The sequence below is a fragment of the Dasypus novemcinctus genome, chromosome 12 (assembly GCF_030445035.2).
Source record: "Dasypus novemcinctus isolate mDasNov1 chromosome 12, mDasNov1.1.hap2, whole genome shotgun sequence".
Lineage (NCBI taxonomy): Eukaryota > Metazoa > Chordata > Mammalia > Cingulata > Dasypodidae > Dasypus > Dasypus novemcinctus.
Window position 1 is genome coordinate 47,545,724 of NC_080684.1, and position 19,126 is coordinate 47,564,849.

A 19,126-nucleotide genomic window follows, 5' to 3' on the forward strand; every position below is an offset into this window, starting at 1 on the left:
AATTCCCATCATCATGTTAACCAATGGACTTGTTTATAGGCTTTCCTTAATTTTAGATTTTAGTAGGGTTTTAAGGAATCTTTTTTCTCTTGGCTTATTAAAAGAAAATGAGGAGTATAATGACAATCAAGAGTGACACTTTTATTTTAGGAATGGGGGTAGAATGAGATGCAGGGGTTGTATAATTTGCCCAAGTTAAAGAAGAAGAAAACCACCTAGCCATTCTGAGTCAACCTTGTAAATAGCCTTCCCTGCATTCAAATTTGGTTATCGCAGAGCTTGTGCCCCCTTTCCTGAATGTTCTGGATTTTCTGGTTGCAGTGTTGTCTTTCTGCTTCCAAGAAGCATGCTGTGACTTATGATGCTTTTGATGGGAAGAAATGAGGCAGCTGCAGATTTCATTTGCACTGTAGCGTAGGTGGGGCCAAATTCGGTGGTCCCCAGGTTAGTCTTTAAATTGAAAAAAAAAAAAGCTTCTAGGCCTCTCATATTAAGTATATATTGCATCTGAGCTCATATTGGAAAGTACTGAAAAACCAGTGTGAATTTTTTTTACTCTGGTATGGTTAAAACGAACCCCTCTACTGAGTTGTGGTGTGTGTGTGGAAGAGAGAAAGAAAGAACCTTAAATAATTCCTATAGGAGCCATGGCAACAATATGTGATCATATACCAAGATTTTTGCAGTAGCATTATCATGAAGAAGCTCTTCTCCCTTAAGAGTTCTCCCCCTGCTACCTGAGATGTCAGAGCTGTGTTGTCATACAGTGTACCCTCACAACAAACTGCTTCCCCTCTTCCTCTTTGAAAACGCAACAGAGATTATGGCCAAAGAAGAGACGCTAAAGGGTGGGTGAGGTGGGAAGGATGTGAAATGTTGGCGTTGTAGTTTGCCAAAGGGCTGCTGATTCAAAGTACCAGAAATGGATTGACTTTTATAAAAGGGATTTCTCTGGGGTCAAAGCTTACAGTTCCAAGGACATGAAAAGTCCAAACTGAGGCACCATCAGAGATGCTTTTTCACCAAAGTCAGCTGCCACATACTGAAGTAAGATGGCCGCAGATCTCTGCTGAGGTTTGAGCTCAGCTGAGGGCAACCAGGCTTATAGCAGGGCTCATTTCCTCTTGAGCTGCTCTGTGGGCCCAGCCTCTTTGAGCTTCTACGTGGCTTCTGTTTTCCTACAGTGCTCTCTGTCACATTGCAGAACCAAATATGTAGGCTCCCTTTTTCCTCTATCTGTCTGACTCTGTCTCTTTCTGTGTTTCTGTGTATATGAGACCCAGCAAGGTTACGCCTCACTGACGTAGTCCAATCCAAAGCCCTACACTGATCTTATCAAGTAATCTAACCAAAGAACCTTCAGTGCCATCAAAGGGTATCACAGGGAAGGGGATGTGGCTCAAGCAGTTAGGCACCCACCTACCACATGGGAGGTCCCGGGTTTGGTTCCTGGTGCCTCCTAAAGAAGATGAGCAAAACAGTGAGCTGACATGATGGACTTGCGCCGTGACCTGATGCTACAAGATGACACAATGAAGAGACACAATGAGGAAACACAACGAGAGACACACCAAGCAGGAAGTGGAGGTGGCTCAAGTCATTGGGCACCTTCCTCCCACATGGGAGGTGATGGGTTTGGTTCAGTGATGAGGAGGGGGGAGAAATAAATAAATAAAATAAATCTTAAAACACACACATGCACAGCAAAGGGTTTAACACCCACAAGAATAAACTAGTTCAAAAACAGAATCTTTCTATTTTGGGGATTCATAGAATAATTGCAAACTGCCTGCACTGGGCAATGAATTCCTGAGCATCTTGGTGTTAATTGCTCCTCTCTGACCACCCAGGGCTGCAGCCCCTAGGCTACATCCTTTGTTTTTTATCCATCAAGAGGGCAAAGTCATCCCTGAGTGGGTCGGCCTCAGGGCAACCGAACAGCCAAAGAGAAAGTTTCCGAAGGAAGAGTGGAAAGTTCAGCAAATAAAAATCTTTATTTTTTATGTTGACACTTTTTAAACACCTGACAGTGAATGCCAAGGGTCTAAACTGGCACCAGAGCAGTGTGGATGGTGCCAGAAGATAGAATGAGGACTGGTTCTGGACTCACGTGGACATGAACCATTCGCCCAGTGTGGAAGAAACAGGGTACGTCATAAGGGTAAAAACATTTCATACCCCCTCTGAGGACTCCTGAAGCAAACAACACAAGGAGGGGAATGCTACAAGGACAGGACTATAGCAACAATTTAAGTCTCAGTGATTGGAACATTCAGGAAGAAGCATTCCAGGGGACATTGGAATCTATCTTGCTTGGTGATATTTTTTTTTTAAATTGTTATTATTATTTCCTTTTTCCTTTTTTTATTGTTCTGAAGGTCTTTGCAATTAAAGTTCTCCACCGCGTCCCTCATTGTTTCTTTGAGGTGCTTGCATTAGACATTGATTAGGAATATAAGGGAATTTGTTTCTGGGGTTGCAAAATGAAAGATGGAACATGGAAGGTTTTAGAAATACATTAGGGAAAACAGATTAGAAAAAGCCAGAAACTGGTTTTTGGGGATTGAACAAAGCCAGGTGATTAAAATGTGATTTTTAAAGAAATGCTAACACCTAAAATACGTCTGTCAACAGTTTGTTCTAAAACTTATTTTTTTGAGTAAAATATTTTTAATGCAATAGGGAAGATGACTGTTTAAAAAAAAAAAAGATTAAGAAGAAGCCTTGTATAAAACGAAAACTCCTGCAAATGCAAATAATGATCCCTTTGTTAATCCTGAGGGTGGTGGTGGATTCCCTTTGTTTGTGGGTTTATTTTAATATATATATACACAGAGAGAGAGAGAGAGAGAAAGGATTTTCTTACAGTAGAAAGTTTAAAATTGGAGTCAGTTGTATTGTGTGCACTGTCGTCTGTTTTTGGATAACTGGCCATCTGTTGGTTTAAGAGCTTTTATTCTTTCCATTCTCACTCCCACCCACCACCAGCTTCGGAATAAGCACACAAGCATCTCCACCAGAAAGAAATGCAAACCAGTCCACCTAAGTCCAGGTAAGTCACTCTGGTGAGAATAAGATGGAGTTGGCAGTTAAAACTAGTGACCAAAATTATTATGCACTGATATCTTTCTATGGATTCCCATGGCCCTGAGACATTAAACTCATTAGCTGGAAAACTGAGCCATGTGGCTACATACATCTTTGTAGTTGGTGCAGAATCAATAAACCAAATTATCAATTTGGTATTTGTTTTAATTTTGTTTGCTCAACGTATTTACTGAGCTCTCGTATTGAAATTTGTTCAGAATTAAAATATATCTCAATAAAACTTTAATATATATATGTATACATTTGAAAGTTTAAAAAAAACATTGACACTTTCCTGTAGATGTTTATTTTAAGTAACAAATAGTCAACTACTGCATCCAAAACACAAGGTAATTAAGAGGAGTAACAGAAAGAGGTATGAGCCAAGGTTACCTGAGGCAGTTTAGGTATCTTCACATTCCATGCCTTGCTTGGTGGAAGTTAAAAAGTTGGCATGTCTTTGAATACAAACAAGCAGGATAAGTAGAAGAACCCTTTATACCTGTTCCAGGAGTTCAATTTAGATTATTTATATATATATATATATATCTCTCTTCTGATAATAGATTAGAAAGAGATGAAAATTAAAATTGTGAGTAAATAATGAAATTAAGTTAATAGGTTATTAAAATATATCCAAGTTACCAAAAATCAAATACAGACTTTTAAAAAGTAAGGGTGGGGAAGCGGATTTGTCTCACCTGATAGGGCATCCACCTACCACATGGGAGGTCTGCGGTTCAAACCCCAGGCCTCCTTGACCCGTGTGCAGCTGGCCCATGCGCAGTGCTGATGCGCGCAAGGAGTGCCGTGCCACACAGGGGTGTCCCCCGCGTAGGGGAGCCCCACACGCAAGGAGTGCTCCCAGTAAGGAGAGCCGCCCAGTGCAAAAAAAAGCGCAGCCTGCCCAGGAGTAGCACTGCACACACGGAGGGGTGATGCAGCAAGATGACACAACTAAAAGAGACGCAGATTCCCGGTGCTGCTGACAAGAATACAAGAGGACACAGAAGAACACACAGCTAATGGACACAGAAAGCAGACAACTGGCGGGGGTGATCGGAAGGGGAAAGAAATAAAATAAATCTTACAAAAAAAAAGGGTGTACTCTATACAATTGGACTATATGTATCTCTAGACCCCCATCTCTAAATATTCATAAATCTAAGTCACTTCCTAGCAGAACATCTCCCAAACAAAGCGTGGCTGAATACAGAAAGCTGAAATACATAAAAAACAGGCTTTGGATATATATATACTGACTGTCTGGAATTTATTAGGAAGCAGAAATGCCACCAAGATGGAAATTGCATATAAGGGGAAGAATCCCACCATGCTTTTATCCAGACAGTATACATCAAAGAAATTTGACCAGCTTCCAACAACTATTAATCTCTTCATGACTTTTCAAGTATATAGACGCCAAATAGAGCTTGCCATTCTATTCCGTATCTTGAGCAATACGTTCTTATTTATGAAGTTAAAAGAAGAGAATATAACATTATACTTCATTTGTCACACAGCATACACAGAGTGTCTGGCAACCTTGAGAAGAGTTCATTCTTAAAAATTAAGACATTGAGCACTTTCGGTCTCTGGCCGCCGCAGGGAGAGGAGATGCCGCCATGTCCACGCATTTGCGATGGACGGTGGTGTGAAACTGCTCCAGTTTCCTGCTCAAGGGGAACAAGCAGACATACAGCACCGAGTCCCCAAACCTCAACCCTTTCCACTACAACGGGCTGATTCACCTCCAGACCACGGGCGTGGAGCGGGTGGCAGATGGCAAAGGGGTGGTGGTGGTCCTGACGCACAAGCCGGCCACCTCCTCCGTGCAGACCACCATCAACAAGAACGCCAGGGCCACCCTGATCAGCCTCCAGCACACGATCCGCAAGAACACGTAACCGCCGGACGAGCCTGGCCGACACCCGCAGAGCCAGCGCCACCCTGCGCAGCCAGGAGCCCATGCTGGTGAAGAGGGAGAGGGCCCTTCCCACTAAGAGCTCCTGAGCCCGCAGGAAAAAAGGTGTCGCTGCCTCAAAAAAGGAAAAAGGAAAATTAGGACATTGATAAATCAACAGCCATGCACCTCAAGGGTAATGGTGTAAGTCTGACCATTGTCCTCAAGCCCGGTGTGGTTGTGATCCTCATTCGTCTTGCGGTGGTTGGCAGTCCACCTCACAGAAACCACACTGCATGATACATCACCAAGAGCCAGCTCAATAATCGGGAGAGACTTCAAATAAAGATAGGATCGAACTACGTCACATGCAGACACGTGAGAGAAACCTTTGGAATTAAGATAGTGTACATAATAATCACTCTGAAAGAAAACGTTTGTGTACTTGTCCAGAAAACCTAGATGTTGTTGGCTGCAGTTACCACAGAATTACAGCATTCCATATGCTAGCATTGTTAAATGACAAGCCTTTACCGGAAGCCACTTAGCCCTCTTCAAATTCAAAGCTTGATCGGTCTCCACGGAGAACTTCCCTTAAAAATATTTCCTTCTGGGAAACGGACTTTGGCCCAGTGGTTAAGGCGTCCGTCTACCATATGGGAGGTCCGAGGTTCAAACCCGGGGCCTCCTTGACCCGTGTGGAGCTGGCCATGCGCAGTGCTGATGCGCGCAAGGAGTGCCGTGCCACGCAAGGGTGTCCCCCGCGTGGGGGAGCCTCACGCGCAAGGAGTGCGCCCGTGAGGAGAGCCGCCCAGCGTGAAAAGAAAGTGCAGCCTGCCCAGGAATGGCGCCGCCCACACTTCCCGTGCTGCTGACGACAACAGAAGGCAGACAAAGAAACAAGACGCAGCAAAGAGACACCAAGAACAGACAACCGGGGGGGGGGGGGGGGGGGGGGTGGAAAATATTTCCTTCTTTGGATTTCTTTAGTTCTAGATGTTATGCACCTCAAAAATAAAGTGCAAAGTGTAACTTACTAGTACTTCTGAATGAAAAACCAATATTCCCCACCTTGAAATATTATTCAAAAAACCTAGATCAAAATGTTTCTGTTGATCTGGACATGAACTGAAGAAATCTTACAATAAACATTTTAAATTTACTCAAGCAATGGGACATTATTGTCCTTCCCAATGCAGCCTCAACAAATATTAAAAATGGGGAATATATGTGTATGTGTGTGTGTGTGACAGAGAGAGAGAGAGAGAGAGAGAATAAGGGGGGTGGGAGAGAGGCAGTGGTAGTACCTGTAACAGTCAAATCAAGATTTTGCCCACTGGGGGTGGTTTTACTGAGTTCTTTGACCACATTCCCTAGATGCTGACTTCTAAATTCTAATAAAATAAGAAAATTACTTCAAAGAGTTCAAAATGCCCAGCACCTAACAAAGGGCCTGTCACAAAGTAGATATTCAATAAGTAAGTTTAAACTAAATTATTGTTACCATGACCATCATCTCCATAATCAAGTGGTGTGACACAGCCAACGCAGCAACCGGCCCTGACAGCCTTGAAAAACCAATTTCCCTATCTTCTTCAAAATGGCCCGAAATTATGCTGTTTAATACCTCAAAAAAAAGTCATTAAGGTAAATAATGGAACCTATTCTCTCTTGGTTTTCCATTTGAAGAATAAACCAGAATCAGCACATAACCAAGCCTCCTAAATAAACAATAAAACATGCTAACACGACACAAGACAAGGTGGAAGAACTCATAGTCCCCCTTCCCAGTCCAGATTATGCTAGAACATCAGCCCAGTCACAGCTTCCCCTTCCCGGGTCTGTGTTTTCCAGGACGGAAAAGGAAAATGAAGCCAAGACTAGGCTCGTTCACCAACGACTCAGGAACAGTCCTTGCTCCCTTTCTTTTGGGTAGTGACTATTGTGAACTGTTCTTAAAGACCAAAACAGCAGATGTCAACCCTGTAGAAATATGGATCTTAACTGGCACTTAGATCAACCAGCTGGGGCTATATATTAACTAGTGCAAGAATGGGAGAGGAAACCGCAGACAGAGGTCCAGAATCTGCCAAAAGATGGCAAATCATGCTCTGGGGGTCCAAACAGATCCAACGGAGGGACAGAGAGCATGATTATCTCCTCCAGGAAGCATCCTTTCACAGAACAGAAAACCCCTCAGATTTATGCTTCTCTGTTAACAAAACTGGATGGTTTCTGCAGTCCAGAAGCACTGGTGGGGTCCCATATGGGAAGCCAACTATTTAAATGGAGCAATTTTAAAGGCTTTCATCAGCCTGAATTGTCCAAAGGGCAGAGGCGCAGTCACATCCTAAACCCCTGCTCTGCTGTATGCTCTAGTTCCTCTTATTGGCCCACAGCAAAGCCAATTCATAAGAGTTAGTTGCCACTGAATGGATTTCAGTTTAAATTACATTTTTAAATGAACCCTTTTTGTACCTACCCCTGACCCCCAAATTTACTTACGTCAGTAATTTCTTAAGATTCCAGATTTATAGACCATTGAATTCACATGGTTCAGTTACTGAGTAATTCTTAAAATCACATTCGTAGAGACTGCAGGAAGATGGCAGAGTAGGAAGCTTCAGAAATAAGTCCTTCCATCAGAGCACCTCTTAAACAGATAGGAGCTATCTGAAGTAACTGTTTGAAAACTCAGGAGTCCAGTTGAACACTGTGCAGCATCCAGGGAAGAGTCAGAGGAAAAGGCTGGTAAATTATAGTAAATACCAGTAAATTGCTCTCACCACATGTTTCTGTCCATCTCCCACTCTCACAGCAGGCTGCAATAGATGCAGCCTAAGGTGTAGTTTGTTCATGCCAGAACTGAACATAAAAATTGACTCCCTTTTGTGTGATCTATGTATCTTTTAAAAATAAATAAAAAATATATTTTTTAAAAATATGATTCCCTATGATTCAGGGTGGGAAAAGGGACACCTTTTGCTGATCCTGGCTTTTGATAGCTACTTCAGATGCTGGGGGCGTGGCTCTGAGGGTGGCCATTGTTCCAACCTGCCTCAGACAAAGGCAGTGAAGAAGCTTTAAGGAGGTACAGTTCCTCAGACCTGCAGAGGACAGTTGAAGGGCTACCTGTGCTGGGCAGGTCAACTGGGGAGTCAGGAAAGAAGCTTCTGGCACCATTCCTGGTCCCTCCATGACCCCAGGGTGGTTTGGAGCTGGCTGGCACTCCTTGCTCCTTTCGTAGGTCCTTGGCCTTGTTCCGAATGGGAAAGACTGATTTAGGAAACTCCACTCCAACATCCACCCCCACCCCCCCAACCCCCATCCTGGAATTTGGAGGCAAAACCAGGACGAGATAAGGAAAGCAGGGTCGGAACAATTGAGGTAGATGGCCTGGGGCAACGACTTACCTGCTCTAAGTTCAGCAGTAGCACTCCCAGGAGAGGGAGAAGGTCTGTTTCCTGGGAAGCTGAGGGGGCATTCAAACTCCTGAAAACAAGGAAATTCCTATGGCCACTAGCAAGCACAAACCCCAGGCAAGACACAGGCACAGAAAAGGACATTGTACTTTGCATTCGCCTTGGGTGGAACTTCCTGATAGGAATGCTGACACTCAAGAAGATCTCTGTCATAGCACTAGCTGGTTACAAACTCAGAAACAGATAATCTCAGAGAATAAAACCCAGAGTTAACTTTTTCAAATATTAAAATGTATAGTACACAACAAAAGATTATAAGAAAAAGAAACAGAAAATGGTGGCCCATACAAAGGAAAAGGATAAAAATCCAGAAAACACATGGAGAATACTAGATGGAGGGAGGCAGATATGGCTCAACTGATAGAGCATCTGCCTACCGTATGGGAGGTCCAGGGTTCAAACCCAGGGCCTCCTGACCCATGTGGTGAGCTGGCCCATGCGCAGTGCTGATGCATGCAAGGAGTGCTGTGGCACACAGGGGTCTCCCCCATGTAGGGGAGCCCCACCCCCCCACAAGGAGTGCCACCCATGTGAAAAAAATGCAGCCTGCCCAGGAGTGGCACCGCACACATGGAGAGCTGACACAGCAAGATGACCCAACAAAAAGAGACACAGATTCCCAGTGCCACTGACAAGAAGGCAAGCCGACACAGAAGAACACACAGTGAATGGACATAGAGAGCAGGCAATGGGGGAGGGGGGGCGGAGAGGGGGAGAGAAATAAAAAATACATCTTAAAAAAACAATACTAGATGGAGGACATACCAGACAAAGATTTTTTAAAATGATCTTCAATATACTCAAGGGGATGAAGGAAAATATAGAGAAAGGACTAAAGGATATCAGGAAAACAACAAATGAACAATACGAGAATCTCAAAAAAGAGATAAAACTTTTAAAAAGGAACAAAGAAAACTATTGGAGTTGAAGACCACAATAACTGAAATGAAAAATTCCTAGGAATTTTTCTACAGCAGGTTGGAGGTGGTAGAAAAAGAATCAGCAAACTCAAAGACAAGACAAATGAAATGAGTTAGGCTGAGGAACAGAAAGAAAAAAGAAGTATAAAAAGTGAAAAATAACCTAAGACATCTTTGGTTCATCATCACGCATACCAATATACACATTATGGGAATCCCAGAAGGAGAAGAAAGTGAGAAAGGAGTGCGACGGTTTGCTCGGTCGGTAGAGGTGGGGTTGCCTTGCCCCACGTTGTGCTGTGGTGGGGTTGCTTTGCCCCACGTTGGGCGCCAACTGCGACGGTTTGCTCGGTCGGTAGAGGTGGGGTCTGGCTGCGGACGAGGGGTCGGTCCAGCTCTGGATGAGGGGTCAGTCCCGCTTGGGACGAGGGGTCGGTCCCACTTGGGACGAGGGGTCGGTCCGGCAGCAGACGAGGGATCAGTCTCACAAGGGGTTGCGCGGTTCGGCTGACGGGGTCGCTCGGCGAAGCCGGCGACGAAGGGGTCGCCCGGAGAAGCCGGCGACGAAGGGGTCGCCTGGAGAAGCAGGCGACGAAGGGGTCACCCGGAGAAGCAGGCGACGAACTGGGGACAAGGGAGGCCAGGCCCTTGTCGGGGGCTCTCAGGACTGGAGGGCGCACAGCAGAAGAACTACCGCGGAGACAAGGTAAACACGCAAGTCCACTTTATTGAGGGAGAGGCAACAGTTTTATAGGGGCTGGGGAAGGCTGATTGGTCGAAGCCACGCCCTGTTCTGATTGGTTGCCAGCGAAAGGTCAGTGGGCGGTACTGGACGGGGGAGGGGTGGTGGTTAGGGATTGGCTGTCGCTATTGCCAGGGGAAGGGACAGGGTCCAGGGATTGGTGGCTGCTGTTGCTGGGGTGGAGGGCAGACTTGAGTTTCCCGCCCACGCCTGGCCGTTGCTGCTGTCGGGGGAGGGGAAAAGGGCAGACTGGATTTTTCCGCCCACACCTGGCTGTTGCTGCTGTCGGGGGAGGGGAAAAGGGCAGACTGGAATTTTCCGCCCTGCGCCTGCGCAGGGAGAAGGAAGAAGAAGGGTGCCGCCCCACAAGGCATCGGGTGGCGCCATCCGGGAGGAGGGGCGGCCGCGGAAGCATGGCTGCCGAGAAGGGGAGACCCGAGGGCACTCTGCGCCCATGCCGAGCTCCCTTCAGGGGTGGCGGTGAGTCCGACCAGCCACCCTATTATGGGGGCAGCGGCTTGGCCTACCGCGGCCGCTCCCCTCGCCAGGCCAGCAAACCACACTTCAGCCCGAGGGGTGACCGCAAAGGAGCAGAAGGAATATTCAAAGAAATAATAAAAAACTTCCCAAACTTAGTAAAGGATGTAAATATGCCCATTCAAGAAGCACAGAGAACACCAAGCAGGATAAACCTGAAGAAAAATACTCCCCATGACAAACTGATCAAACTGTCAAAAGCAAAGGACAGGGAGAGAATTCTGAAAGCTGCAAAGGAAAGCAACATGTTATGCAAAAGGGAGTCACGAATAGATTGCCAATTTCTCATCAGAAACAATGGAGGCAAGAAGGCAGGGCAATGGTTTGAAATAATTAACGTGCTGAAAGAAAACAATTGCCAATCCAGAATTTTATATCCAGAGAGACTTTCTTTCAAAAATGACCCAGAGATAGACATTCCCAGATAAACAAAAGCTGAGGGATTTCATCACCCCTAGACCTGCCCTATAAGTAGTGCTAAAGTAAGTCCTTCAGACTGAAAGGAAAGGACAGTAGACAGTGATTTAAAGCGGCATAAAGAAATAAAGACCCCCAGTAACGGTAACCATTTGGGTAATTATAAATGCCAATACTGTGTTTTGTGGTATGTAACTCCACTTTTTGCTTCCTACAATTGTTAAAATGAAAATGCATAAAAAGTAATGAAAAAAATCTATGGTTTTGCCAAATAGTGGGGCTCCTGAGGGCTCTGGAGATACCCAGGTCCTATGGTCAGGGCAGATAGCTCCAGAGTTTGGTGTCTTGCCAGTGGACCCTGCTTTGGCGTTTGTGCTTCTGAAAGTGAGACCGAACTCAATTATGGCTTCCCTACACATGGCTCATCTGTCCCTTCTATTTGAACCTATAGTTGGTGCTGGAGTTTGTAGGTATACATCCAAAAGACTGGAATCTTTGGGCTGTCCATGTGCCAGCTGGGCCCAGAGCCTCAGTGGAGTTGCAACATCTACTCTCCAGTTCATTGGACTCACCCAGGACAACTAACATGGAGGTGAGGACTGACAATCACCATACCAAGGAAGTGAGAGTTCCTACAACTGCAAGCAAAAGAGTCCCACCCATTGAGATCAAAACCCCCTCTCAATTAGAGGTGGAGTGGACATCACCATCCCCAGAATCCTCAAGACTGGGGAATGAACTATGGACTAGAGTAGACTTACTGGTATTCTACTATAGACTTAGTGTGAGTCTAGCAATGGAAAAAACGACAACACTGATGTGGAGGCAGTGACCACTGGAGGCTCTGGGGGTGGGGAGAGGGAAAAACAGATGTAATACATGGGCTTTGTTGGGACTTGGGAATCTTCCTGAATGACACTGCAACAACGATATAGGTCATTTTATATCTTCCTATGCAAAATTGTGTGGGAGAGGGTGTCAACTACAATGTGAACTATGGTCTATGCTCAGTGACAATGCCCCAGTATGTGTTTATCAATTGCAATGAATGTGCCACACTAATGAAGGATGTTGTTTATGTGGGAGGGTGTGGGAGGTATGGGGAGTGGGGCATATGGGAATCCCTATATTATTGGTGTAACATTTATGTAATCTTAATATCTATTAAAAAAATTTTTTTTAAATTGATGGTTTTGCACATACAAATACAACATATAATTTGTAACAAATACCAAGAAAGGTGGAGGGTAGAGGGTATGGGAACAATGTATGTGTATGCTACTGAAGTCAAGGTGGTATTAAATTAAATATGATTACTATTTATTTAGGATATCCAATTTTAATTCCATAGAAAACACAAGGAAATATATGAAAATATATGCAGGTAGAGAAAATATATTCAGAAATGGGAAGGAAAACAATAAAAATATCAAATAAATATGAAAGTAGTGATTAACAGGAGAATTGAGGGACAAAAAAGGTATATAACTTAAAAAGACTAAATAGCAAAGTAGCAGAAGAAAGTCCTGCATTACCAGTAGTGAATATCATTGTAATGGATTAAACTCTCCAATCAAAAGGCAGAGATTGGCAGAATGGATTAAAAAGACTGAACCAACTATAGACTGTCTACAAGAGAGTCACCTTAAATTCAAAGACATGAATAGGTTGAAAGTGAAAAGATGGAAAGAATACAATGTGCATGTAGTAACAAAAAGAGAGCTGGGGAACCTATGCTAATATCAGATAAAATAGACTTTAAGTTAAAAACATTTATGAGGGCAAAGATGGTCACTATATGCTGATAAAAGGACCAATTCAACAGGAAGACATAACAATTATAAATACATATGCACCTAATAGCAGAAGTCCAAAATATATGAGACAAATACTGACAGATTTGAAGGGAGAAATTAATGGTTCTACATTTACAGTAAGGAACTTTAATACACTACTTTCAGTAATGGATAGAGCATCTAGAAAGAATATCCATAAGGAAATTCAATACTTGAATCATAGTCTAAAATAACTAGACCTAACATGGATATAGAGCACTTCATTAAACAACAACAGAATACATATTCTTCTCAAGTACATATGGATCATTCTCCAGGATAGACCATATCTTCGGTCACAAAACAAGTCTCAATAAACTAAAAAATGTTGAAATCATACAAATCTTCTCTGGTCATAATGGAATAAAGCCAGTAATCAATAACAGAGGGAGTACAGGAATGTACACAAATATGTGGAAATTAAACAACCTACTCTCAAACAACCAATGGGTTAAGGAGGAAATCACAAGGGTAATTAGGAAATATCTTGAGGTGAATGAAAATGAAAATGCAACATACCAAAACTTATGGGATGCAGCAAAGGCAGTGCTGAGAGGGAAATTTATAGTGCTAAATGTTTATGTTTAAAAAGAAGAAAGATCTCAAATCAGAGACCTAACCCTTAAACCAGAAGAATTAGAAAAAGAGCAAACTAAATCCAAAGTGAGCAGGAGGAAAGAAATAACAAAGACTAGAGTGGAGACAAATGAAATAGAGAATAAAAAACAATAGAGGGAATCAACAAAACCAAAAGTTGGTTCTTTGAAAAGACCAATAAAATTGACAAACCTTTAGCTAGACTGATGAAGTAAAAATGAGAAAGGGCACAAATGACTCAGATCAGAAGTTAAAAAAGGGACATTACTATCAACCCCACTGAAATAAAAAGGAATATAAGAGGATACTTTATACAACTGTGTGCCAACAAATTAGATAACCTAGATGAAATGAACAAATTCCTCTAAACACACAAACTACACTAACTCAAGAATAATTAGGAGATTTCAACAAACCATAAACTAGTAAAGAGATTGAATCAGTAATCCAAAACATCCCTACTAAGAAAAGTCCAGGATCAGATGGCTCCACATGGGAATGTTACCAAACATTCCAAGAAGAATTAACACAAACACTGCTCAAACTCTTCCAAAAATTTGAAGAGGAAGGAACACTCCCTAATTCATTCTAGGAAGCCAACATCATCCTCATATCAAAGTCAGATAAAAATACCACAAGAAAAGACCATTACAGACCAATACCCCTTATGAATATAGATGCAAACATCCTTAACAGAAAGTTAACAAACCATATCCAACAGCACATTAAAAGAATTATACCCCATGATCAAGGAGGATTATCCCAGGTAGGAAAGGGTGCTTCAACATAAGATAATCAGTCAACTTAATACACCACATTAACAGAATGAAGGAAAAAACAACAACACATGATCATCTCAACTGATGCAGAAAAGGCATTTGATGAAATCCAGCATCCTTCTTGATAAAAATGCTTAGTAAACTAAGAATAGAAGGGAATTTCCTCAACATGATAAACGACATATATGAAAACACTTTATCATACTTAAAGGTAAATGATTGCAATCTTTCCAAGATCAGGAAAAGGGCAAGGATGCCCAGTGTCACCACTACTATTCAACATGGTACTGGAAGTTCCAGCTAGAGCAATTAGACAAGAAAAAAGAAATAAAAGGCATCCAAATTGGAAAAGAAGAAGTAAAACTTTTCCTAGTTGCAGATGACATGATCTTTTTTAAAAAATTTCTTCTTCTTTATTTTCTTTTAAATTTTACATTAAAAAAAATATGAGGTCCCCATATACCCCCACCCTACCCATGCCACCCCTCCCACATCAACAAACTCTTCCATCATTGTGGCACATCTACTGCACCTGGCGAATACATTCTGGAGAACCGCTGCAGCACATGGATAGTGGTCCACATTGTAGTCCACACTCTCCCCCAGTCCACCCAGTGGGCCACAACAGGACACACAACATCCAGCATCCATCCCTGCACCACCACTTAGGACAACTCCAAATCCCGGCCATCAGCAGCCACCATGGCCACCCTCTCCACATTGCTACTACAATTTCTTCTCCTACTAATCACAATAGTTCCCCAGCAGCACACCAGTAAGTCCACTCTAATCCATACTCTATTCCTCCATATTGTGGACCTGGGATAGCTATGTCCATGAACTTACTTACAGAAAATCCTTAAAAATCATCAACAAAGCTCCTAGAGCTAATGAATGAATTCAGCAAAGTTGTGGGGTACACTATCAACACCTATAAATCAGTAGCATTTCTATTCACTAGTAGTGAACAATTGGAAGAAGAAATTTATTAAAAGTTCCATTAAAAATTGCAACTAAAACAATCAAATATCTAGGAGTAGATCTAACTGATGATGTAAAGGACTTGTACACAGAAAACGAAAAAACATTGCAAAAAGAAATCAGGGAAGACCTAAATAAATGGAAGGATATTTTGTGTTCCTGGGTTGGAATTTGAAATATTGTTAAGATGGCCATTCTATCCAAAGCAATGTACAGATTCAATACAATCCCAATCAAAATTCCTGTGGGGAGCCATCTGCTGTGAGACCTATTTACAACCTGCCACAGCATGGCGGATCTCACAACATGGCGGAGTTCACAAATCTGCCCTGTCATTTCCTTGTTCTTCTTCCTCTTTCTTTGTTCTCCCCTTCCCGCCGCAACTGTCTTTGTTTCTTTGTTCTCCCCTTCCTGCAGCAACTCTGGCGACCACAGCAATATGCATGCGCAAGGCGCGAGACTCCGCAGACCCGACGCGACGGGGACTCGGCCAATCCCCTCCTTGGACGTCTGCCACCCACAAAACTAGCCTATCACCTATGTACACGTTCCCTTCCCTCCCTATAAATTCCCGTGTTTTACCCCCAATAAACGAGACTTGATCAGAATCCTGTCTTGTCTCCATTCTTCTCTCGACTCCTGCCCCACCCTGCTTCTTTCCACAGGTCCCTGGATTCGCCCCCACTGGCTGGAGCAAGTGGCGCCCAACGTGGGGCCCCGCCCACCATTGTTTACGGGACCCGGGGGAAGAAGCAAGCCGATACACAAAGGAAAACCTGCAGCAGGTGGTTTTTGACAATAAGGAAGACCTGAGAATTCTTGGGCAGAAGACCTGAGCCTTCAGCTTGGGCAGAAGACCTGGGCCATCGGCCTGGGTGGAAGACCTGAGCTTTCAGCTTGGGTGGAGGAGACGTTCAGGGAACTGCCTATTCCCTGGAAGACGTCTCGGTAAGTGATCGGCTACAATGGGGCAGGGCTCCTCTAGTGATCGTTCCCTTTTCCTATCCGGCCTACAGGCCGCGCTTAAGACGAGAGGAGTAAACGTTCATGTTAAAGAACTTTCTAAATTTTTTGCTTTCCTTGAAGAAATTTGTCCCTAGTTTCCCCAAGAAGGTACTATCGATGAACAATGGTGGTACTGCGTAGGCGACGCCCTACAGGACTTTTACAAGACCTTTGGCCCCAGTAAGGTCCCTGTTACTGCCTTTAATTATTGGACTGTAATTAATGATCTTTTGGCTGTGTGCCATCTCTGCCCCCAAGCAGCTGAAGTTGTTAAACAGGGCGAAAAAGTTCTTTGTTCGCCTACGCCCCCACCCCCTCCTATGCAAGACAATAAGGCTCCTCAGCCTTCACCTCCTGTTCCTCAGGTTGCGCAACCTTCCAGTCGCTTGAGTTCAGTCTCCATCACTATACATGGTGAGGGTGAAAGTTCCCCTTCTGACGATGAAAATCACTCAGACACACATCCAAAACCTAGTATCACATCCCCTAAAAGTAATCACCCTGTATCTCAGGCTCCGGATCTTACGGATAACCATACACGTCATTATTCCCCACCCACCACGCCAACGCCTGTTCCTCCGCCTCTCTGTCCCGCCCTTCCGCCCTCTCTACCCCCGGAAACTATCTCCCTGCGCCTTGGGCTCCGCCTCCCCCTTCCCCGCCTCCTTTACTTCTTCCTACTTCTCAGCCACCTCCTCCTGCTTCCTTTCCTGTTTCTGAACCTCCTGATGCAAATGCTCAATTGCGCGCTGAGGTTTCCACTCTAACTGCTCAGTTACTAGAAAAAAACCGCCTTTTGGAGCAGCGTAATTCCCTTATCCACCAGCTAGCCATACACGCCCCTGCCCCTCCTTTGTCTGCCACGCCCGCGCAGGCCGTTACTCATACCCCCCCCCCAACCATTCTCACGGCGCACTCAACCGCATCCGTTCTGCCTTAGCCAGGCGAGCCACCGCCTCCGTCTTCCCTGTTACTAAATCACCAGCAGACATTGATTTACCACCCTCAGACGATGATGACGCTTTCCCTAGTGCTTCGGCCCCCGCTCTCCGTAACTCCGAGCGGCGCCATACCCCATTCGATTTAAAAGCCCTAAAAAAGCTTAAAACCGCCGCCTCCACCTATGGACCCACTGCTCCGTAACAGGCTCGGGAGATTATGAAAGCACTATGCAACAAGCAAGATATGACCCCACCCTTTTCTCCCAAATTCAAACTGCCGCCCTTAGAGCCTGGAAAAGGCTGCCTACAAAAGAACGCCCTGCCTCCTCCCTCACTACTGTTAAGCAGCGGCCAGAGAAACCCTTTTTAGATTTTGTAGGCAGATTGTGCCCACCTGCAGAAAGACTGTTTGGCGATACCAATACAAAAACAGACTATGTAAAGCAAATTGCCTTTGTAAAAGCAAATGCTTATCAGGCCACAGTTAGACCTTATAGAAAGGAGGAGAACTTGTCTGGTTACATCAGGCTTTGTTCTGAAATTGGCCCCACCTATCAACAAGGCCAGCCACAAGCCCCAAAATCCAAACAAGCTTATAAGGCAATCAACTCTGTTCCGGCAAACGCCCACCCCTTTCACAACTCTTCGGGCTCCCGACTGTCTACATGACAATGTAGCTCTAGGCTAGTGAAGGCTAATATAGTTACTCCACTGGAAAGAGAGAGAAACGTGGCAACATTTGTGTTTTGTTTTATTTCCATGCTAATTCTGATTGGTCTTACTTAACCAAGATAATAAAATTGGTACCAAGTTTTTATCAAGGTCTAAAGGAAGTTTTCAGTTTTAAATCAATAGTTTTATCCAGAACTTCAAGTCTCAGTTTAATCTTACAGTAATAATCCAAAAATGTGTGTTAATGGTCTGTCTAAACTGCAAAGTGAAAACTTAACTACATTTATGCTGCTCAAGTTATTTTAACTGATTGCTGATAACTAATAAAAATGTTTCCAAGCACAAACTTGCATATTACAGGCGACATGAATTCCACAAGAGATCTTAAGAGGTACAATCTAAGATGTGCTATATAACAGAGGATTTAAAAGCAGCTATACCAAGAAAGTAAAGAATTATGAGTCGATTGCAAATACATTGTATGTTTCTGTTAATGTGTTGTAATTGTTTTGTGTTTGTCTGTTCATTCAATGTCAGTGTATATTGTGATACCTCCAGATGGTAAATATAAATTAGTAGATATTTTTAAAAGAGCTCTATTCAAATCGCCAAAAATTAAATAAGCGCTTATATTAATACTTAAGTTTATTATATTAATACATAAGTTTAAATGTTAATAAGATATCTACAATAATAAAAATTGTAAGTCTTGATTAACAAAATTACTATGCCTTTTCATAAAAAATGGTTCTTGCCTAGATTGAAATGAATAACTTATCTTTCTTCACAGGATAATACAAAGGATGCAAAACTTAAATGAATATTTGGTTAAAAGTTTGTGAAAATGCTAACTGAAATTTAATAAGTTTTGCAAAAAGGCGTATTTTGTCCTAAAATAGGATGGCTAATTTTTCATAAACTCTTGGAACTTAATTTGCATGTGGCGAGTTGTAGAAAGTATTGTGGTAACTTTAAGTAAGGGAATGTGTTCTGTGAAGGTAAAAGTTGTCTTAAAATAATATAGTCTATATGGTTATAAATAATTATAAGAAGTTTAATGAAGCATTGTTTAAATTAAGGTATTTAAATGGCTAATTCCAAAAAGTCATTATTAAATATATATAAAACTGAATTGATGATGATAAATAATGAAAGGTAATTTTATAACAGGAAAACTTGTTGGTGGCTAGTCTTCCCTACAAACTGGCTTCTAGGGGACTGTTTCTGG

The 19,126-nt window shown here is 43.2% G+C and overlaps 1 pseudogene; it reads left to right on the forward strand.

Annotated features, from left to right (window-relative positions):
* The first annotated feature begins 4,712 nt into the window (after positions 1-4,712).
* Positions 4,713-5,100, forward strand: LOC101438519 (large ribosomal subunit protein eL28 pseudogene; annotated as a pseudogene).
* Positions 5,101-19,126: the final 14,026 nt, after the last annotated feature.